Raw genomic sequence first — 23995 nt, 5'->3', positions numbered from 1 at the left:
TACCTCACACAATACTCCAAAATTAACTGAAAATGGATCATAGCTCTAAAAATATGACCTAAAACTACAGAACTCTTAGAAGAAAATGTAGTAGTAAATTTTTGTGACCTTGAGTTAGGCAATGGTTTCTAAGATATGCCAAAATAAAAAATAGATGAGAATTCATCAAAATTAAAAACTTTGAAGGACACCATCGAGAAAGTGAAAAGAAAACACACAGAATGGAACAAAATATTTGCAAATTATATATCTGATTCATCTGATATTTGGACTATATTATTTAATAAACTCTTAAAACTCAACAGTAAAAAAAAAATAACCCAATTAAAAATGGGCAAAAGACTTGAATAGCTTTTTCTCCAAAAAAGATATGTAGTCCCCCTTTGCCCATGATTTCACTTTCTATGGTTGTAGTAAACTGTGGTCAAAAATATTAAATGGAAAATTCTAGAAATAAACAATTCATAAGTTTTAAATTACATGCCATTCAGAATAGTGTGATGAAATCTTGCTCTGTCCTGCTTCATCCCACCTGGGATCATCCTTGCGTCCAATGTATCCTGCCCATTAGTCACTTAGACTTAGTAGCCTTCTCAGTTATCAGATTGACTGTAGTTTATCGAAGTGCTTGTGTTCAAGCAACTCTTATTTTACTTAATAATGGCCCCAAAGTGCAAGAGTAGTGATGCTGACAATTAGGAAATGCCAAAGAGAAGCTGTAAAGTGCTTCCTTTAAGTGAAAAGGTGAAAGTTCTTGGCTTAATAAGGAAAGAAAAAGAATTGTATGCTGAGGTTGCTAAGATCTAGGGTAAGAACAAATCTCCTGTCCTTAAAATTGTGAAGAAGGAAAAAGAAATCTGTGCTAGCTTTGCTGTTGCACCTCAAACTGCAAAAGCTGAGGTCACAGTGCATGATAAATGCTTAGTTAATACAAAAAAAGGCATTAAATTTGAGAGAGAGACCACATTCACAAAACTTTCATTACAGTATATTGTTATAATTGTTCTATTTTGTTATTATTGTTGTTAATCTCTTACAGTGCCTGATTTGTAAATGAAACTTTATCATAACTACGTATGTACAGGAAAAACATAGTATATATAGGGTTTGGTACTATCCAAGGTTTCAGGCATCCATTGGGGGTCTTGCAACAAATAGCCCAAGGAGAAGGGAGACAAATGTCTACAAATGGTCAAAAAGCACACAAAAAGAAGCTTGTTGCCTTTCAACCCCAAGTGGATATTCTGAGATTCAATCTTGGCCATCCAGGGTTAGTGCAGACCCCACAAGGTAAAGGGCACGACTCCCACAGGACTGTCCTTACTTCAGATGTCAGATCCACTTTGGAGGTCCCAGGCCACCCATACTTCTGACCAACTGGCTATAAATTCAGGGCTTTCAATAACCCCCTTAAGTCCAATAATTCACTGGAATGCCTCACAGAACTCAGGAAAGCTATACTTAAAATTTTATTAGGAAGATTACAGATTAGAAACAGCTAATGAAGAGACAGCTGGGCGGAAGAGAAAATAGGAGCGATTGCTAATGGATTTGGGTTTCTTTTGAGGGCAATAAAGATGTTCTAAAGTAGATGGTGTTGATAGTGTACCACCTTGTGAACATACTAAAAAACCACAGAAATGTACACTTTAAAAGAATGAATTTTATAGTATGTGAATAATATGTCTATAAAACTGTCAATAGGCTTGGTAAGAGTTAGGAAGTATAATGAAAAAGTATCCCATTGAACAATAAGAGCATTAAGAATTAACTTGATGGGCTTCCCTGGTGGCACAGTGGTTAAGAATCCGCCTCCCAATGCAAGGGACACGGGTTCGAGCCCTGGTCCGGGAAGATCCCACATGCTGCGGAGCAACTAAGCCCGTGTGCCATAACTACTGAGCCTGCGCTCTAGAGTCCGTGAGCCACAACTACTGAGCTCACACGCCTAGAGCCCGTGATCTGCAACAGGAGAAGCCACCGCAATGAGAAGCCCACACACCGCAACAAAGAGTAGCCCTCGCTCACCGCAACTAGAGAAAGCCTACGCACAGCAACGAAGACCCAACACAGCCAAAAATAAATAAATAAAATGAATAAATTTATTTAAAAAAAGAAAAGAATGAACTTGACATGAAATATCTTAGGCCTATGTAAGGAATCTACAAATCCTGATCTAGGGTCATAATCAAAGACCTAAATAAATGTTTAGGGTATGTTTCCAGATATTTTGAAATATTCTGAAAAGTAAATTCTTCCTAAATTCACATATAAATTTAATAGTATTCCAAAGGATTTCTTTTGAGGAGGATGTGTCAAAAGTAGTATAAAAATATATGAAAGAGGGACTTCCCTGGTGGTCCAGTGGCTAGGATGGCTAGGACTCCACGCTCCCAATGCAGGGGGCCCGGGTTCAATCCCTGGTTGGGGAACTAGATCGCACATGCCGCAACTAAGGGTCTGCATGCTGCAACTAAAAAAGATCCCGTGTGCCACAACTAAGACCCAGGGCAGCCAAATAAATAAATAAATATTTTAAAATATATGAAAGAATATATAATATAGTATAAAAATACATATGGAAGAAATAAGTCAATGTAAGTTCATCCATTGTAACAAAAGTACCACTCTTGTGGGGATGCTGATAATGTGTGGGGGCAGGGGATTTATGGGATCTCTCTGTACCTTCCTCTTAGTTTTGCTGTGAATCGAAAACTTCTCTATTAAGTATAGATCGTCCCCAACATAGGATGGTTCGACTTACAATTTTTCGACTTTATGAAATTGCGAAAGCAATAAGCATTCAGTAGAAACCATGCTTAGAATTTTGAACTTTACTCTTTTCCCAGGCTAGCGATCCTTTTTCATGATGCTGGGCAGCGAGCTGCAGCTCCCAGTCAGCCTCGTGATCACAATACGCTTACAACCATTCTATACCCAGACAACCATTCTGTTTTTTACTTTCAAGTCAATAAATTAATGCTATATTCCACACTTTATTATAAAATAGGCTTTGCATTAGATGATTTTGCCCAACTGTAGGCTAATGCAAGTGTTTTGAGCACGTGTAAGTTAGGCTAGGCTAAGCCACGATGTTCAGTGGGTAGGTGCGTTAAACGCACTTTTGACTTAACAGTATTTTCAATTTATGTTGGGTTTATTGGGATGTAACCCCATCGTAAGTCGAGGAAGATCTGTATATATGGAAGAATACATATATAAGAATAATGGACATTTTGAAAAAGAGAAGAAGAGGTAACATTAAAGATAATATAGTCTAAAAAACATACAGAGGAGATAAGGGTCATATCAGATACCAAAACACATTATAAAACAATACTGATTAAACGTATAGTATAGGCATAGGACTCACAGACAGAACAACCAATCAGAATGAAAAGTCCAGAAGCAGATTTAAAGTTATTTACAAATTTAGCATGTATCAATGACAGCATTTCAGTTGAAAAGAGAAAGGATGGATTATTTTATAAGTTTGGGATAACTGCCTAAACAATAGGAAAAAAATAGACTCCTGCCTCACAGATATAATCAAAAGTTTCTAGGGCTTCGCTGGTGGCGCAGTGGTTGAGAGTCTGCCTGCCGATGCAGGGGACGCGGGTTCGTGCCCCGGTCCGGGAAAATCCCACATGCTGCGGAGCAGCTGGGCCCGTGAGCCATGGCCGCTGAGCTTGCGCGTCCGGAGCCTGTACTCCGCAACGGGAGAGGCCACAACGGTGAGAAGCCCGCGTACCGCACCAAAAAAAAAAAAAAAAAAAAAGTTTCTAATGAATCCATTAATTACTAGGAGAAAATACAGTTTCTCTTAGTTTATTTATATAATCTTGGGTACAGAATGTCCTACATTCTGTAGGACATTTAAAAAAAATCTTTATGCCCAGAAAATTAAATTTAAAGTTAAGACAAACCGGATGGAAACTTGTTAGAGTATATGTAGTTCTAAATGTAGAATACACACAGATGTACGATAAATATATAGACAGGGCTGTTAAAACTCAATAATATAAATATTCGAAGTCAATATCTTATGTTCAGAGGACATGAACAGACATTTCACAGAGGAAGCAATGTACATGGTCAATAAACATTGTTTTTAAAATTCAGTCTCACTAGAAATCAAACAAAAGCAACTAAAAACAAGATCCTATTTTTCATCATTAGATCAGCAAAGATTAAAAAGAATTATATACTCAGGGTGACAAGAGTGTGGGGAAGAGCATTCTCAGCCACTATTGGTGGGAATATAAATTGAAACAATTTAGCAATAAGCATTTTTTTTTTTGCTATAGCCCAGCAATAAGCATTTTTAAAAATCTTAAATATGTAACTACTCTTTGATGCAGAAATCCTACTTCTAAGAATTTGTCCTAGAGAAATACAAAAAAAGAATTTGTCCTAGGGAAGTAACCAGTTATTTGTACAAAGATTTATTTGCAAGGATGTCCACTTACACATTGTTTATAAAAGTAATAAAAAAGGAAATAATATAAATGTTTCATAGCAGGATATTGGTTAAAGAAGTTATGATATGCCCATACTATAAAATAGTGCATCTGTTCAATATTTTAATGGTGTATTTATTGACATGGACAATATTTATTACATATTGGTAAGTTAAATTATAACATGGCATGAGTATATCTTCTAAAAATTGTAAACGCTACTATATACACTATTTTGGCAAAAGTCTGAAAGAAAATAAACCACCAATGTTGATTCTGGTTTGTTCTGGTGACAAGATTATGGACACTTTTTCATTTATCCCATTTCCATCTTCTCTGTAATTATGTAATAAAATGATGATTATCAAAGAATGACAAAATTCAAAAATCTAAAAGGAAATAAATGGAGAAATAACTATTAAAAAATAAGAGTCCTGAAGACAGAGTCTCTTTGTGACTATATCTCTGAATATAAGTTAGGCTACATGGGTTCCATGAAAAAAAAAAATCCTCTGGACTTCACTAAACGCTGACCTGAAAGGGAGAGAAGCGCCTGAATGTTCTTTGCGAAATCCCACCTGCACGATGCTATTTTAAAAATCGTACTAATGGTCATAAAGGATCTTGAAAGGTGAAGGCTAAATAAATTACAGTGACGGAAACAAATCAGCAAAAATAATCTATGATCTGGGAATTGTTACGTGTGTGATAAATCATCTCAGCAACAAACGCTTGCTTTTTTTTAGATGCAGCCACATAACCCCTGCTGGGGGATTCTTAAGGAGAGCTGCCGAGCTGGCTGTTTCATTTCGTGATTTACTCTTCATTTCTTCCAAGAATATTCAGACTGAAATTGGACTGCCTGTTGTTATGCATCCTTAAAAAACAAAAATAAATTCTAGCAGAACGGGAGCAAAACTTGGTTCTCTTATCTAACGCATTCAGAGGTCAGTTATAATAAGCAAAGGGACTACTCTGTGTGACAGACAAAAAGATATGGGACCAAACAGACATAAGGGAGAGTTTTTTCCTCCCACAAATGTGTGTATGACATGTGCAAAGTGCATAAAGCAAGCCCTGGGATGGTCCAATAGCGCACTCGCTACTCTGGGCATTTTCCACTTCATTTACCTTTTATATGCTGTGCCTTAACCTACACAAAATGTAGAGAAATTTGCATGATTTGGTTATTTATTTTTTGAATATGCGGTTAATGAGGTCTCCTGGTGTCTTAGGTTGGGCAACAGGAAATAGACTCTGAGACAGAGATTTGTGGGTGGGAAATCTATTGGGAACAACACCTATAAGGGAGCCAGGGGAACAGGACAGGGGCAGAAGGTTGGGCTCAGGTGACCTCATGGGAAGTTCAGGAGGTGGGATGGCTCATCCGAGCTGTCTCAATATATTGAGGCAAGACGGCTGGATCTTTGTACTCTCTTCCACTTGTACCTATCACTCACCCCTTTGGAAAGGGGCCTAACCTTAAGAAAGGCTGCTTCCTTCAGGCAAGTCCTTGAGAGGACTCAGCTGAAAGCCATCAGAAGCCAACACTTCCGGCACCTGGGGGTCTCCAACCTGAAGGGGGATCTAGGCTGGGTGCTATGGACTGAATGTTTGTGTCCCCCCTTTTCCAAATTCGTATGTCAAAACCATAATTCCCAGCGTGATGACACTTGGAGGTGGGACATCTGGGAGGTAGTTAGGGTTAGATTAGGTCATGAGGGTGAAGCCCCCATCATGGGATTAATGCCTTTAGAAGAAGAGGAGGAGACACATGAGATCTCTCTCTGCGTGAACGAACCAAGGAAAGGCCATGTGAGAACGTAACCAGGAAGAGAGCTCTCACCTGTACCTGGCCATGCTGACACCCTGATCTCAGACTTCCAGCCTCCAGAAACCTGAGAGATAAATGTTTGTTGTTTAAGCCACAGTGGTAATTAGTTTTGGCAGCCCGAAAATTTTAAGATACTGGGCATTGCAGCGAACACTATAGACAGTAATACCCTGACTTATATTAACAGTAGAACATTTCTCAACTCTGTCCTGCTCAGGTAAAACATGAGAGGCAAATTAATAGTTGAAGGTAGAGTTCTTAAGAAAGCAGTTATGCATTTTAATCAAAAAGTATTAACTTGACTTCTAGAATGGTAAAGTAGGAATAATTGTTACTCTCCACCTCTTGCCCTGTTATCAGTCCAGGTCATGTAGTAAGTTGTCCTGTTAATAAAGAAGTGAACTTAGTATCCAAGAGAAAGATTTGAATTATATTTGTTTCCCTCTGTTTCTGTCACTGTCACTTTTCTATCTTATTTGGAAGACTAAAAAGGCCACTTAGGGACTTCCCTGGTGGCGCAGTGATAAGATGACACACTCCAAATGCAGGGGTCCTGGGTTAGATCCTTGATCAGGGAACTAGATCCCACATTTCATGCCGAAACTAAGAGTTTGAATGCCACAACTAAGGAGCCCGAGTGCCACAACTAAGGAGCTGGCAAGCTGCAACTAAGGAGCCCACCTGCCACAACTAAGACCTGGTACAACCAAATAAATAAATTAATTAATTAATTAAAAATAATTTTTAAAAGGCCACTTAGGGTAGGCTGCTTACATTTCATAATAAACAGTGAAATTTTTTTTGTTTGTTTTTCTTTTTTCTTTTATTGGCCATACTGCTCAGCTTTGGAGATCTTAGTTCCCTGACCAGGAATTGAACCTGTGCCCCAGCACTGAAAGTGCCAAGTCCTAACCACTGGACCTCCAGGGAATTCCCAATAGTGAAAAAGCTTTGATTTGAGTTTTATCTTGAAAAGTGAAATAAAAATTGTGAAAGTATATTTACTTTATATCTACCAAAATATAGGCTATAATGATAACTACAGGCTTACTCTTAGAACTAAGAACAAGTCCAATGACTGACTGGAATTTTTGGACATAATTTTTTCCAACAAAATCTTATAATGGCACAAGTGACATTTTTCCTTTGTATTTTATTTGTGCAGCATGAAAATGAAGATGGATATTTAACAAAATGCTTGAGGGTTTCATTAATTTTCCCACAGTCTCTCAATCCTTCAGTTAAAACTCACAGGGAGTTGAACTCATCTTTGGAAACATCTCTGCTGTCTTCATTCTTTTGGATGTTTCTCTCTAGTTGTGGACATTTCCACTTGGACATCCAAGAGACATATCAGTCTTCACGAGTCCAAAACAGACCCTTGGTTCTCAATTTTCCCTGCCCCTTCCCAACCTCTACTCCATTTTCTCTCCTCCAGCTGCCCAAGACAAATATTAGGAATTATCCTTGATTTCTTTTCTTTTTTTCTTCTCTCACATGTGACATCCAATCCATCAGCAAGTCCACCTGGCTCTGCACCCCCAACCTGACTCCTTCTCACCACCTCCACTGCTTCCTTCCAGAGCCAGCCACCATCTACACCTGCCCAACCAACTTCACCACCTTCCTAATGGTCTCCTAGCTTCTACTCTTTGTCCCTACAACTTCTCTCCACAGAGCAGCCAGAGTGATTTTTAAATGTATTTTTTTTTATTAGGTACAACATTTGCATGGTTCGAAGTTCAACACACTATAAAAAGATAGGCTCAGAGAACTCTATAACCTACTCCTGCATCCCTCACCCCAACTCTCTAATGATATTTATTTCCATTGGTATCTTTTTTTTTTATCCTTCTAGGATTTTTTTTTTTTTTTTTTTTGCAGTACGCGGGCCTCTCACTGTTGTGGCCTCTCCCGTTGCGGAGCACAGGCTCTGGATGCGCAGGCTCAGCGGCCATGGCTCACGGGCCCAGCCGCTCCGCGGCATGTGGGATCTTCCCGGACCGGGGCACGAACCCGAGTCCCCTGCATCGGCAGGCAGATTCTCAACCACTGCACCACCAGGGAAGCCCTATCCTTCTAGGATTTTTAAGGCAAATGCAAGCATATGCAAATATATCTCTCACCTTATTACATAAAAGGTAGCCTACTATAGAGACTATTCTACAGTGTTCTGTATCTTGCTTTTTTTCACTTACCAATACATCCTAAAGCTCTTTTCATATTAGCACATAGAGATCTTCCTTATTTGTTTTTCCCGCTGCTTATCATACCATCGTTTATTTAACCAGGTACCTTTTGCTGAGCAAATAATGCAACAATGAAAGACTTCATACAGGTGTCATTTCATACATGTGGAGCTGCATCTATGGGATAAAATCACAGAAATACAGTTGCAAAATCATGTATTTTAGTGTATTTGCCAGTTTCAAAATGAAAATTTTAGAGATAAATCTGATTGTCACTTGCCCTGCTTAAAGGCCTCCCCCAATTCCCCATCCCAATCAGAATAAAAACAAAAAGCACTGAGACCCACAAGGCCATCCCTAATCTTAATCCTAAACAAGGCCTTTGCCTACCTCTTCGATGTCAATGTCTTTTCCCCTCTTTCACTGTGGACTAAGCTCATTGGCCTTCTTTCATCAATCTCATAAAATTATCTTTCATGAGACGCGCAATTTCACTTTGTAGTTGATTTCCGTTGTGTTTGGACTGTATTGTCAAATACGTGTAAAAATCCAGTCATCAACTCGAGACTTGACAAAGAAATTGACCCTAGAAGGGGAGAATAGACGTTAATGTTTAATGGGGATGGGTATTTATAAGCAGTCATTTGATAAGTAAACGTTTCTAAGTTATGATGACTTTTACTCTCCTTCATAACTTCAAACTTCAGGGATTCAGAGAATGAATGCTGAGATAATGAGGACTTTCTATCATTCTGTAGCTGTGTGACCACGGATCCCAGACACATAAAGGTGGAAGTCTAACCTTACACAGAAAGCCAACACGGTCGGGAAAGAACAGTGGGCTGGAAACGGCAAGCGCTGTGTTCTGCCACTAAGTAAGCTGTGGGAGCTTAGAAAGGCCATTTCATCTTTCTCTGCCTCATTTTATATGTATGAAAAGGAAGAAAATGGAATTCATCATGAGTTTCAACCTTTTCACTCCCCAGGGATTCCTTTTATTACCCCCACTCATTTTTATAATATGTTGAGAAATTTTATCTACCGGAAGTTATTTGTTATAATTTATGTTACCATGTTCATTGTTCACTGTTAGCATGTTCATTGTTAATTTATCAACACTATATATAATTTTGAATTCTGCTTAGCATTAAATAATCAGCTGCTGTTGGTTGACCCAAAGCAAAGAAATTCATATTTTCATTTGCCTGTGTAGCTCTATCTTGTTTAATTCCTAAGGCTGGGAATCTCAGGACCTACATGACTGTAAGTTTCTTTACCAGTCTGGGAGTAAATGTCATGTATATAATCATCTAGTCCAGAGGATTTTTATTTTTATTTTTAACATTTTTATTATTTATTTATTTATATTTTCACGGCACTGGGCGGCTTGTGGGATCTTAGTTCCCCGACCAGGGACTGAACCCGGCCCTTGGCAGTGAAAGCATGGAGTCCTAACCACTGTACTGCCAGGGAATTCCCTAGTCCAGAGGATTTTTTTTTTTTTTTTTTTTTTTTTTTTTGCGGTACGCGGGCCTCTCCCGCTGCGGAGCACAGGCTCCGGACGCGCAGGCTAAGCAGCTATGGCTCACGGGCCCAGCCGCTCCGCGGCATGTGGGATCTTCCCGGACCGGGGCACGAACCCGTGTCCCCTGCATCGGCAGGCGGACTCTCAACCACTGCGCCACCAGGGAAGCCCCTCCTGAGGATTTTTAGATGGTGCCTCACAGAGCCCTGGGGCTCAGAGCTGAAGTGACGGTAGGGAAGGAGGAGGTGAAGCAAGGAGTCTTAGGGTCCCCAAACCTATTTTATCTAGAGTACCTCCACTTTTTTTTTCTGTCCTGTATATTGTGTTCTGCCTAGGATTTTGTTTGAAGAAAGGTTTAAGCTATTAAAAATAATTTGAAAAAAAAAGAAAAAAATAATAATTTGAATAATACATCAATCAAACTCGATTGTATAGATGAGGATAATGAGGCTCAGAAAAGTTCAATGACATTTGCCCAAGGTTACAGAGCTAATTAATGGCCAAATGTTCATTCAGTCAATCAACACATACTTATTGAACATTGTGGAAATTAAAATTATAAAACTTTGATTCAGTCTTGGTCTAAAAACAATCTATGGGTCACCATGATATTTGATCAGAAGCATTAGGACAAAAGAATCTTCTTTTCTTTTTTTTAATTCAATTTTTTTTTTTGGCCACACCCTGTGGCTGGCAGGTTCTTAATTCCTCGACCGGGGATCGACAGTGAAAGCGTGGAGTCCTAACCACTGGACCAGCAGGGAATTCCCTAAAGAATCTTATTTTCACGAACTGGTGGAGAATTGACATTAATGTGCATGCTACTCCTGTTTGGTAAAAGGAAGAGAGTGCAGAAGAATATCTGCATGCTGGTGACCGCGGGAGAGCGATGAACAGAGTTCTGTTAGAGGACAGGCCAGGTGGGGTAAAGGTCTTATTTCAGTTTAAATTCTTAGGGGTTCTGTCTCTGACTGTCACACTATTGCTATTTTTTAGTGTCACAGAGGAGGAGCCAAGATCATCTATAAGGTTTTTTATTTCATTTCCCAAATTAAGCATGTTACCTCTAAGCTTGGAAAAACCTGTGGCTATGCGAAATGTGTTAATTTAATCTATAAGATATATTTGTAATAAAAGTCAATTGATTGAATTTGCTCAACTTAAGCTGATAATAAATTCTCTGGCCTTATGATAGTTCACCTACAACGGGGTGTTAGGTATGTTCGGTTTTTAGTCCAAAAAACTACAGACTCTCTGGTTCTAGCTTTCTCCCTGCAAACTATTTGAAATAAAGCGTGTCTTTGGCAGATTCAAAGACAAATGTACCACAAAGCCTCATTCTTTCTCAGCACCAATCAAGTCAGCCATTCTTCTAGGCACTGAGGATACAGCAACGAACATTGGAAAGAGTTTCCTGCTTCCATGGACCAGAATTGGTTCTCTTGGTTTCTGGTCCAATGCTGTTTCTGCTACACTGTGCAGACTGAAGACTCATTCTGCTCTTTTGCAAATACTTGTCATTACAGAGTGTGCTTATGTCTCCCCCATGTTATTTATTCATTTATTCCACAAATATTTATTGAGTAGCTTCTATTACCAGACTATGCTAAGTGCTAGGCATCCTGATATGAATTAGCTCTCAAGGTGCTCACAGACCTATGGAACAGAGACTTGTAAACAAATTTCAAACCAGCATAATAAGTACGATGGAGGGAGAAGAACGAGCTACAGACATACTACACAGCTGCAACTGATTAACTCCCTCTGGCATGATATCCAAACTTGGATTTGAAAGGTTAATAGAGGTTTCCCAGGCAAACCCAATGACGGCGGGAGTAGGAATGGCATATACAAAGGTACAGAAGAAACAAGAGAGAACATGCACGTTCTCAGAACTATCTGCTGTTTGGTATTGATGGAGTTTGAAGCACAAAGTGGATGGGAGAGAGGAAATTGATGGAATCTCTATGTAATGGCCTCTGTTTTCTCTGTGAGTGAAGAAAGACAGCATTTTTGGAGACTAAGGGAGGCAGAGGCTGGTAGGAAGTTTGAAGAGAGGTTTAAAAGAGCTGCTGAATTGTTTATAAAATAGAAAGGATTAGGGAAAAAACAGAAGGTCCATTCATGGGAGACTGGCCTAATAGATTATAGTTCACTTGTGCAATGGAATACTATGCAGCCAGGAAAAAGGATAGATACTGATATGAAAAGATCTACACGATATCTTGTTTAGTGAAAAGAAGCAAGATGCAGAACTGTGTGTACTACTTTAACTTTTGTGTAAAAGGCAGTAGGAAATTAAAAATATTTCCTTACATGCATAAAATATCTCTGGAAGAATGCGTGAGAAAGAGATAGCTTCGGTTGCTTATGGTAAGGGAAGCTTGATAGCTGGGTTACATTGTAGGGGGGAACACTTTACACTGTGTAGTTTTTATTTATTTATTTATTTGGTTGCACTGGGTCTTAGTTGTGGTAGGCAGGCTCCTTAGTTGCAGCACATGGGCTCCTTAGTTGTGGCATGTGACCTGTTAGTTGCAGCATGCATGCGGGATCTAGTTCCCTGACCAGTGATCGAACCCGGGCCCCTGCATTGGGAGCGTGGAGTATTATCCACTGTGCCACCAGGGAAGTCCCCTACACTGTATAGTTTTGAATTTTGGATCACAGTAATGTGTTATCTACTCAAAAATAATTTAAAAGTGAAATCTCTAACATTTTTTTAATAAAATGAAAAGGAATAGTTTCTTAGGACAATGGAAGATAAAACTAAATTTTGGCGTCAAGGCTATGTTCCTCTGGAACCTGGTACTTACGCCTAACTTGAGGAAATGCAAAGGGGAATCTTTATTTTCATTAGCGGAGCCTATTTGAGAAAGGTGATTTGGTTGAATCATGGGGATCAGAGCTGTAGAGAGTCTATAGAAAAACCTAACCAAGGCTTCTGGCTTGGCTACTTGCAGCCCAGGGTCTCCAACCATGGCTTCTGCAGCTTATTTACAACATCTCTTTGGTTACATCCAAGCAGCCCCTTAAATTCCTTTACTGCACTTCTTGGTGCAAAACCATGTTGGTACAAAGTGAATTAAAACAGAACTTTGCTCTTCAGGAGCTAGGAAGTTAAAGGACCCTGATTATTTCATAATGTGTGAACAAATAACGAACAGGACTAATTTTTGCGTGTGGATTGTTGAATCTGGTTCATTCTCTCACAAGCAAACCCTCTTATCTCTAAGCAAGTATATAAAGAAATGTTCTGGGTGTCCGACAGCAAGCCTGTGAAGTACTGTCTACGGGCCACATAACATCAGGGAATGAGGATGCAGGGATGACCAATCTGTCATCCCTGGGGTCTGGGACCACACGGGGCAATGACACAGACACGAAGAGAACATTGGAATAAAGTGTGGTCCTTGCTATCAGGGAGGCATGAACGAAATTCCGTGGGAGCCCAGAGGTAGGAGCAAGTAACTCTGCTTGGAAAGAGTTAGGAAGGGCTTCACGGAGGAGAAAATATGTAACCCAAGTCTTAAATAAGGAGTTGAAGTTGAGGGAGGTTGAGAAAGACATTCCAAGCAGGGAGAATACAGTGGGCAAAGGCAGTGAATATCAGAATAACATGGTTCGTTCATGGGACACCAAGCAGCTTGCTCTGACTCCACGGCACCCGCTTTTCAGGGAGTGGCAAGTATCCGGGCTAGAAAGGAAGGTCCGGACAGGGTTATAAAATGTCTTGTGTGCCGGGCGAACAAGTTCAGACTTTGTCATGCTCTCAGTCAACAGGCTCATTTGGTACTTTGCCATTACTCTCTAACCTGTTTTAAGCAGGTCGTCCTTCTGTTGGCTTTCATACTCTAGTTAGACACAGAACAGGGATGTGGAAGGCAGGTTGGTAAACAGTGTTATCTTCCCCATTCTTCCTTTTTATTCTTCTCTCACATCTAATTAGTCATCAAAGTCTATTCTGTCACAAATGCTTTCTTTGTTTTTGCCTTAGATCAACCATTTAGCAAGCATTTGCCTGAGGCAAGTACTGGGCTAAAGACTTTATACACACCATCTTATTCAACCTTCAAACAGCCCTGTGAGGTCACGTTTTAGTCAGTGTTCTTGGTAGCAGGCAACAGATGTCTTAAGTAGAAAAGCAATTTACTGGAAAGTTATCAGGCAACACACAGAATTTATAGGAAGGTAGAAGACTAGGTTCAGGGAAGAGCCAAGGGAAGAAGCAGAGCACAAAGTTGGGATCCAACCTCAGCTACAATTCCCAGGACATGCCCCGCCATGCCTCTGGATGCTAATCTCACCACAGAGACTTCGAAGATTCTCAAGCTGACCACAGTGCCTTTGCATCACCACCCCCCAGCACAGAGAGGAGGGAGAGCATCAACTGGCTCTACTCAAAGCATGAGGAACAGCTTCTCTTTTGTGGCTTCCCAATCCCATTGGGATTCATTCAAATTAGGAAGGATGTCTAGATAATGCACTTCAAAAACGACAAACACCCATGAGTGCATTTTGTAGATGAGGGAATAGCCTTATAGCAGGTAGGTTAGGTAGTCAAGCAACTCAGCTAGTCAGTGGGGAAGCCAGGCTTGGAGCCCGAGTCAGCTTGTTTGCAAAGCCCACGTGTGATGCAGTCCTTTGCACTGCCTTCTCTAAACGATCCCAGCTCCATTTCACAGCCCACACACCAGTCCACGCTCCCGTCACCTCGTCTGCATTACCGCCTCCTACCTGATCTCCCTGCTTTGTGCTCCCCCGTCTCAGTTCATTCTCTACACAGTTGCTAAGATAATATTTTTTGAGTACCATCCACATTACATCAACCACTTGTTTAAAAATCCGTGACTCACCCCTTCGAGAGCCTTTCCTGATTGATATCCACGCCGATCACTCAGTAATCAGTGAAATAACGTCGTTACAGTGCTATCACAGATGCATAATTTATACTACACTAGGTTATATTATGCATAGTCTCTAGCTATTCCATTGATGTGTGACTCTGCTAAGGTCGGAGAGCCAGTCTTCTGCTGCTTTTGCGACTCTAATGACAGTTACTAGCATCTAACACCTTGACTGTCTTCTAACTGAATCCTGGGGCCCTCCAGGAGAGTTGTGGTACTATCATCAATGTTATTATTTGCAAAGCACTTCTCATTGGCGAATTCATTATTAGCTTCCCTGACATTTCCCAATTGCTTCCTGTGTTTCTCTGCCATATATACTGTGCCCTGCCTAGATTTAGTGTGTTACAAAATTGCTAATAATGCTAACAATTTTATTTCAGCTTTTGGAAATGTTTCTTTACTCCACCCCCAGATACTGTAAGTTGAGGAAAGGTAAAAAGTGGTATATTTTTTCTTTGAGCTGGGAGGTGAGAGGAAATATTATTTAGAGCATGTCCCTCCTTTCCAATTAGGAATAATAAAGGTTATATAAACATGGTGCACCACATGCGATTAGGGAATCTGCCTGGCCAGGTGACCAGCTTGAGGTTCCTATAAGAAAGCCTCTTGCCTGGTTCCTGAATTGCTTTCATATGGCAGAGGGCATCATTACAACTAATAATGCTCTGGACTCTCAAAAACCTCTAGATCCCTCTAAACCCAGATCAAGGAGGCCAAGGGCCAGAGCGCTGTAGGTGTCCTACCTCCCACCTCTCTGTGCTCCAGTCTCTAGCAACGTTTTTTGAAGACTTGTCTCTTTCTTGAGTTTATGACATCAGAAGAGGTCATACCTACACACACAGCACACAACTTGAGGATCGCTCCCACCACTAGAATGAACAAAACTCAGAATTTATTTAAACAATACTCATATAGGCTGTGGTCTCTTCATAGATGTCAAGAGGAAGGATAAAAAGGTTAGGGTTTCTGTCTTCAAGGGGTTAACCTTCTGTATGGGGAGACAAATCTATTAAACGTACAATTGATGAATAATGGGATGAGGCAATAAAGTAAGTCTATGCTGGGTATAAGAATGGCACATGGAAGGGAGTAATCCACTCTGTTTGGCGGCGGGGCGGGGGTGTGGATACCCAGAGGCCTTACAGAGGATGAAATGCTTGAGCTAAGACTGAGGAAAGAGTAAGAATTTGCCAGACAGATGAAGTGGGGAAGAACATTCTAGGAAGAGAGCAGAGAGGTGTACCATGGGACGAAAGGCTTAGGTTATTGTCAGGTACCTTGGATTCTGAAGATGCTTATTGAGCACCCATTCTTTCCTTCTCTGCAAATTTCCTAGACAGGGGGTTGAGCGTAACTGACCTCGCTCCCGGCTCCAGGGATGGGTCTTGATTGGCCTTAGCCAGGTGGCATAATCCATTCCCCTGTCATAGCTGGTTCCCAGAGAGGCAGGTCCTCCAGGCCTAAGAAAATCAGCCATGGCATTCCTCAGGTATATTAGTTCAGGGCTGGCTATGTCCAATCAGAAAGAAGCCCAGGACTTCGGCTTGATAGTTGGGGAAGAGGAAGCATGTAAACCCGAGAGCCGCTAGTTTCCACTTTGTTACTTCAAGGGGAGCCCACCAGAGGAGAAAGACGTCACATGGAGCTAAGGGAATTGCAGAGAAATGGAGCCAAATGACCTGAACAAACTCCGACCAGAGATTAAGTGGAGCCCTGTGTTCCCTTCATTCTCTGAAAGATCAAGTCGGATTTTTTGTTACTTGCAGCTAAAATCATTCTACCTGACGCAGTGTCACTGGATTTGAGGTTGGAGGGGGTAGAGGGTGAGGAATGAATGGACTGGAGAGGTAGGCATGGGCCAGACGATGGGTATAGTTTCAACTCTAGAGACAGGGAAAGCTGTCAAAGGTTTCAGGCCGTGTTAGGGAGTAACAGGATCTGATGTGAGTTTTAGAACGATTACTCTAGCAGCGATGAGAAGCGTGGCTTCAAGGGAACACGTCTGGAACCGAGAGAACAGGAAACCATGACACATTGCCACTTCCTTCATGCCATTCAAGGGTGCATGTTCTAGCTCCTTTTTGCATGAATCTCAAAAGGGAATCAGATTTTTTAAAATGCTTAATCTGAGAACATATGAAATAGGACATAAATTCTTCAGGATTTTGTACCTGGGAAGTAAGGATGTATGTTTCAGATGCCCTTAAAATTCTTCAGGGATTGAATGTAGGAGATCAAAGTTAGGGTTTTACTGTTTGGGCTATCAGTAATACGTTGGCCTCCTTCTGTTTCTCGGTAGAACTTCCAATTTGTTCTATATTCCCTCTTAACTCTTTTTATTTATTTGTCAGTGCAGTCTTTTTTCTCATTGTTTTGAGTTTTTTGTTCTTGCTTTTTTCTCCCTAGAGACAGGATGGCAGTTGAAGAAAGAAAAACGTTGAGTCAATTGGCACAAAAGCCCTTTTCCCATGGTATCTCTTCTCTTGAGGGGAATTAACCTGATGCTCACCAATTTGACTCAAGAGGAGGCATCTTTGATAACAAATATTCGTCCCAATCTCTTTGGACTCCATTTATTAATTGCCAAGTAAATTCTGTTGATAGGAGCTATGTGGGTATGTGACTCTGCTCCACTTCACTGGAAACTGTTCTGTAAAGATACTAAGATTTAGTTAATCTTTCTGCTTGCTTGTCATCGCTGAGCTTCCTCTTCATGCCTTGCACTGTGCTTGATACTGGGGACAATAGGAGAAGAAAGCTGAGTCTCTGCTTAAAAAGGCTTGTAGGATATATTCTGATGATGGGAGGTGTTTTCCTAAAACCAAGTCAATGAGGCCTAAGCAATAACAGTGGTTCCTATCTAAGATGGCTGTGTTATGTTGATCCTTAAACTCATGAGAGGTTTTAAAAAGCCTGATTAGATATATATAAAGAGTTTCAGATGCCGTTCTGCCAGGACTCCAGTGACATTAGAATTTTGGTCATTGACCACCGACCTTCAGTCAAGGTCTTTGAGGATAAAGATGATCTCATTCTTTGTTAACAGAATCATTTCTCTCCCTCATGTGTATAATTTTAGATGGAAAATGGAGCCAAAAGCAGGTACTTGTAGAAAAATGTGTTATCCCCCAAAGTTGCCACAATACACAAAATGTCCATTCTGTAAAGAACTGTAGTTATATGTGAGAGTTAGAGATTGTTTCCTCCAAATGAATAAACCATCTTGCCCAAATGGCAATAAATTTCACCTCTTCCCCATTTCACTATTTCCTATGGGCGATATTCATTCTCCAAAGTTCCCATTTGATTCCTTCTTACACTTTTTTTTTCTCTTTTTTGGCCGTGCCACGTGGCTTGAGGATCTGTGGATCTTAGCTCTCCAACTAGGGACCGAACCTGGCCCTCGGCAGTGAAGGTGCCGGGTCCTAACCACTGGACCACAAGGGAATTCCCCCTTCATACATTCTTTTAAACATTATTTGATGTAGGAGATTTACAGCAAAACTGACCGCATACTTGTGCACCAGAACCCGAGTGTAGTCCTGACCTTTTATTTTCAAACCAAAATCTTTTCACATCAACTCCTCTCCTCTGCTTGCTCATTGGACTCTAGAGCCAGTGACCCTCTAATGATAAAACCAAGATATGAACCAAATCGAGCTCTGTCCTTGACTTCACAAGGGAGTTAATCACATCTAGAGCCTGGCTCAGAGCAGGCACTGAGCAAATATTTGCTGGATAAAAGAATAAATGAAGATAATGTCTAAGGAGTTGTGAGTTAGTTTGAGTTTTCTTGAGCTAAACTGAGGACTCTGGCAGATTTAAGACCCTTGAATGACAAGCTGAGGAGGTTATATTCTCATTTCTGCTTTCAGTCAGCAAGTTTTTGAGACCCACCCCGCTCTAGGAATAATAGTCTCACTTCCTCTTGACCAAAGGCACTTGGGGTTCCTCTGCTCTTGGGTTCCTAAGGAGGGAGTTCACTTGTCACAGTCCCTGCCCCTTGCTTCAGCCCAGGTCGGGGCTAGTGTAAGGGTGTGTCTGCAGTGGCATCAAAGTTATTAGTAAAGAGAAAGCCAAGAAGGAACAGAAACATACACTCTCTTCCTCCTTCTCTTTTCTTTCACTATTTCACCCTATCACCATTTCCCTAGAGTGGGTTCCCACTCCCACTTCATTCTACCCTGTCCTCCGAGTTCCTCTGCAGAACATTCCAGAAGAGCTGGTCTTCCTTTGAAATATAGATGACCCTAATTCCTGTTTATTGCTGGCAGGAATGCAAAATGGTGCAGCCACTTTGGAAGACAGTTTGGCAGCGTCTCACAAAAATAAACATACTCTTACCATGCAATCCAGCAGTGTGGCTCCTTGGTATTTATCCAAAGGAGTTGAAAACTTAAGTCCGCACAAAGACCTGAACACGGATGTTTACAGCGGCTTTACTGATAATTGCCAAAACGTGGAAGCAACCGAGATTGAGTAGGTGAATGGTGCCTTCAGACAATGGAATATTATTCAGACAATTCAATATTATTCAGTGCTAAAAAGAAATGAGCCATCAAGACATGAAGGAACTTTAAAAAACATGTTACTAAGTGAAAGAAGCCAATCTGAGAAGCCTGCATACTGTATGATTCCACCTTTACGACATTCTGGAAAAGGCAAAACTATGGAGGCAATAAAAAGATGAGTGGTTCCTGGGGGTGGGCGGCAGGGAGGGTGACTAGGCAGAGCACAGATGACTTTTCGGACAGTGAAACTATTCTGTATGATACTATATGATGGATACATTTCATTATATTTTTTACTTTTATTATTATTTTGTTGGCCGCACTGCACGGCTTGTGGGATCTTAGTTCCCCAACCAGGGATCTAACCCACACCCTCGGAAATGAAAGCACGGAGTCTTAACCGCTGGACCGCCGGGGAATCCCCTATACATGCCATTACATGTTTGTCCAAACCCATAGGATGTACAACACCAAGAGGGAACCCTAAGTTAAATGATGGACTTGGGGTGATAATGATGTGTCATTGTAGGTTCACCAGCTGTAACACAGGTACCACTCTGGCAGGGGAGGCTGTGCGTATATGGGAACAGGGGAGATATGGGAAATCCCTGTACTTTCTGCTCAATCTTGCTGTGAACTTAAAATTGCTCTAAAAAAATAAAGTCTATTCAAAACATACATAGATGGGTAGTTAGATGATACAGCTGTAGATGTAGATATAGATACAGATATAGATATAGATACAGATACAGATATAGTTATAGATATAGATATAGAAATGAAATTTACTTCAGACCTTTGAGTACATGAAAACCTATTTTTAGCCCAAGGTTTCCTGGGCTAAAGAGGAGTGGGGAGGATTGAAGAAGAAGATTAAGGAAAAAGCCTTGCAAAAGCCTTGTGCTTGCTTCCAGCACAGGTAAGTAGGTGAAAAATCACAGGCTGTTTTCTGTTACTCAATGGGCCCCCCTACCAAAAAAAAAAAAAAGACATTGGTCTGATCAGAAACATTAGATGCTACCAATGGAAGAGCATGCAGGCTGGCTAGTCTCTCATTCTGGGAAAGGAAAGGCAACGGGAGATGGGCCCTGTGCTTGGAGACCCAGCCCTCTGTATCTTGGATCACTTTTCCTGTACCCTTCCATTGGATTCCCAGGTCTGTGGTTCCCGGATTACCCTAGACACCAAGGGCCACCTGCATCAGAATCACCTGAAACGCTTTATAAAGAGTCAGATTCTCAGGTCAAGCTCCCAGAAAACCAAGTTCAGCCATTCAGGGATAGGATTCAGGAATTCTCCAGAAGTTCCCAAGGCACTCAAGTGCAGCCGGGTTTCAGAAGCAAAAAACCCTTGTTGCCGAGGGAGTCCTAGTGCCTGCTGCTGGGAAGGGAATGGGGAAGGAAGGGAGGAGGGAAACAAATGGAGGGATGTTTATCTGATGTTCCTGGATGTAATTTAAAAGATATTCTATCGGAGAAGCATCATTCGTCATGGAAGTCCTAGGCCAAGGGACTGCTAGTTCTACACTGGAGGGATTTTGTGAGCCTGCCTGGGACCCACAAATGCATATTTGAGTCAGCAAGAAAATTCAGAATTCAAAACAATGAATGCTAGACTTCCAGTAAGTGTGGACTTCCAATAAAGATGGAATCTCTATTCTCAGATTTTTGCCCTTTGAAAAGTTGGGACTTCTGCTGCAAGATGTTGTGGCCCTGACCTGTGACCCAGTTCTGATCATTAGATTTCTCCTTTGTTTTGAGACTAAGTCATCATCTCCACCCCTTTTCTTCTGTCCCCATGTTTTCCCTGTGGTCTCCTTCCAAGTCCTTCTCAGCTTTCCCCTCTTCCTTTAGAGGAGCTACTTGCCAGATGCTGGCCTCTTCCTTCAGATGAATGACCTTATTCTTGTTTCACAACAACTCTGGGAATTTGGTGTTGTAATGTTACAGATGAAGAAAGGGGGGCTCCAACAGATTCAGTGACTTGCTAAAGGACACACTGGTAAGAGGCTCTACTCCCACCTTGGGCCCTAGTTTTGACACCTAGGACCCTGTCCAGGCCTCCTACTCAGAACACCAGTCCTTGAGACCCGGGCCCTATCTTGCTTTCCTAAGTTGTCACCTCAGATTTGAATGCCCTGCTCTTGAACCCAAGCCTGGAGGTGGGTGCAGAGCTGCCTCTCCGATGTCCTCGCTGCTCACTGACTGCCTCTGGCTCTCACACCAGTATCCCAGACCCCTCTCGCTAAGTGTGGGTTTCATCTGATGAGGCCGGATCCCCAGATCCCTGCTGCATTAGGGAAAATCCAGTTCTTCTCCTGTGTTTCTCCTTTACTCTCACACAACTTCCGCATGCACACTTCTGACACCAGATGTGTGGGGTTATTCTCCCATCAAGCAATTCTCTGACACCAGCTGGGTGTCCTCTACTTTAATTCAATTCTGACACTGTCTACCCAGAGAGAGCACCAGTTCCCACAGGTTAAGGGCTCAGTCCCATGAGACTGCCCCCCACTTCAGATGCCAACTGAAAGTAGTAGGTCTCCAGGTCACCCTCACTTCTGTCCAATTTGGCTACAAATCAGAGGTTCCCACCACCCCCTCCTCTAATTCAATTGATTTGCTAGAATGGCTCACAGAACTCAGGGGAACACTTATGTTTACCAGTTTATTAAAGCATCTGATAAAGGATACGGATGAAGAGCCAGATGAAGAGATACATAGGATGAGATCTGGGAGGGCCCAAAGTGCAGAAGCTTCTGTCCCTGTGGAGTTGGGGTCCATCACCCTCCTGGTGTGAATGTTCTCACCAGCCTGGAAGCGCACTGAACTCCCTACCCTGGGGATTTTGTGGAGGCTTTCTCACATAGGCATGAGCAATTATGAACTCCACTTCCAGCCCCTCTCCCCTCATGGCGGGTGGGTGGAGGGGGGCAGTGCATCTGCAAGCTTCTAATCACAGCTTGGTCTTTCTGGTGACCAGCCCTCACTAGAACAAGAGATGTTCCTAGTGCTCTTATCACTTAGGAAACTACAAGGGTCTTCAGAGTTCTGTGTCAGACACCAGGGCAGAGGCCAGGGTATATGTTTCTTACTATTTACACCTGCCCAGCTTTCTATTGCCAGACCAGACTGCTGAGGATGAGCCAGAAAAATACATGCTGCTTACTATTAGGAAAAGCTTTGGGCTCAGCTCTGACCCTTTTCCCTGGACTCACCTTGCTTCCTATAATTGGCCTTCCAAGAGTGAGGAATCAATGCAAAAGAAGTTGCCTTGTCCAATTATTAAGCACAATTCTTCTCGTTTAATGCTTCCCTAAAAGCTCCATGTCCTGCTGGAGTGGCAGCCCCCTTTCTGTTTCCTAGATCAGTGGTATCCAAACTGTGGCCTGTGGAGCTCTGCTCCGTGAAAACTTGTCAAGTGGTACACGGACACACATCATTATAAGGGTATTCATTTCCAGATCCTCCAGATCCTCAATGTTTTTTTTTTTTTTTTTTTTTTTTTGCGGTACGCGGGCGTCTCACAGCTGCGGCCTCTCCCGTTGCGGAGCACAGTCTCTGGACGCGCAGGACCAGCGGCTATGGCTCACGGGCCCAGCCGCTTCGCGGCACGCGGGATCCTCCCGGATCGGGGCACGAACCCGCACCCCCTGCAGCGGCAGGTGGACTCTCAACCATTGCGCCACCAGGGAAGTCCCCCAGATCCTCAACTTTTATAGGTACTTTTTCCCTAAAGCCAATTTGCCTGAGGATCTGCCTGCATTTATGTCAGATGTTCTCCCATCTCATAGACTTTCCTCATTCCATGTCTTACTGTGGTGCTTTGCATGGGGTAAAAACAACAACAAAAAGGTACTACAAAAATATTGATTTGGGGACTTCCCCGGTGGCGCAGTGGTTAAGAATCCGCCTGCCAATGCAGGGGGCACAGGTTCGATCCCTGGTCTGGCAAGATCCCACATGCTGCTGAGCAACTAAGCTCGTGCTCCACAACTACTGAGGCTGCACTCTAAAGCCTGAGCGCCACAACTACTGACGCCCGCGTGCCTAGAACCCGTGCTCTGCAACAGGAGAAACCACTGCAATGAGAAGACTGTGCACTGCAAAGAAGAGCAGCCCCCGCTTGCTACAGCTAGAGAAAGCCCGTGCGCAGCAAGGAAGACACAATGCCTCCAAAACTAAGTTTAATAAATAAAAATTAAAAAAATATTGATTTGGTGGAAATTTTTGTATCGAGATATAACTGATGTCTTAGTTTCAGGTGTACTACATCATGATTCAATACTTGAATATATTGTGAAATGATCACAAGTCTAGTTATCATCCATCACCACACATAGCTACAATTTTTTTCCCCTTGGGATGAGAATACTGCATCATTACATCCCCAGGACTCATTTATTTTACAACTGAAAGTTTGTACCTTTTTGACTACCTTCACCATTTCACTCACCCTCCATCCCCTTAGGGGATTTCCCCTATCCCCCTTAGGGGGAAACTAATGGTTTCTAAGGCAAGTTAACTCACAGATCTTTCTGGCCTTCTTTATAAGTATTCCTGATAA

General features: G+C 41.8%; 1 long non-coding RNA gene across 4 annotated transcripts in view; it reads right to left on the bottom strand.

Moving 5' to 3' along the window:
• Positions 1-23995, bottom strand: part of LOC132413733 (uncharacterized) — a 42062-nt gene that overhangs the window by 12694 nt on the left and 5373 nt on the right. For 3 of the 4 annotated variants that reach the window (XR_009516797.1, XR_009516798.1, XR_009516799.1), the window contains exons 2-3: positions 8874-9069; positions 8493-8660 (exon numbers count right to left, since the gene is read on the bottom strand). This is a non-coding gene — a long non-coding RNA (uncharacterized lncRNA). The remainder of the gene's footprint in view (positions 1-8492; positions 8661-8873; positions 9070-23995) is intronic. The other variant, XR_009516796.1, reaches the window with a different exon arrangement.

Source organism: Delphinus delphis, chromosome 18 (genome assembly GCF_949987515.2).
Source record: "Delphinus delphis chromosome 18, mDelDel1.2, whole genome shotgun sequence".
Lineage (NCBI taxonomy): Eukaryota > Metazoa > Chordata > Mammalia > Artiodactyla > Delphinidae > Delphinus > Delphinus delphis.
The sequence above is the reverse complement of the archived record's forward strand: the minus strand, read 5'-3'. Positions and strand labels throughout refer to the sequence as shown.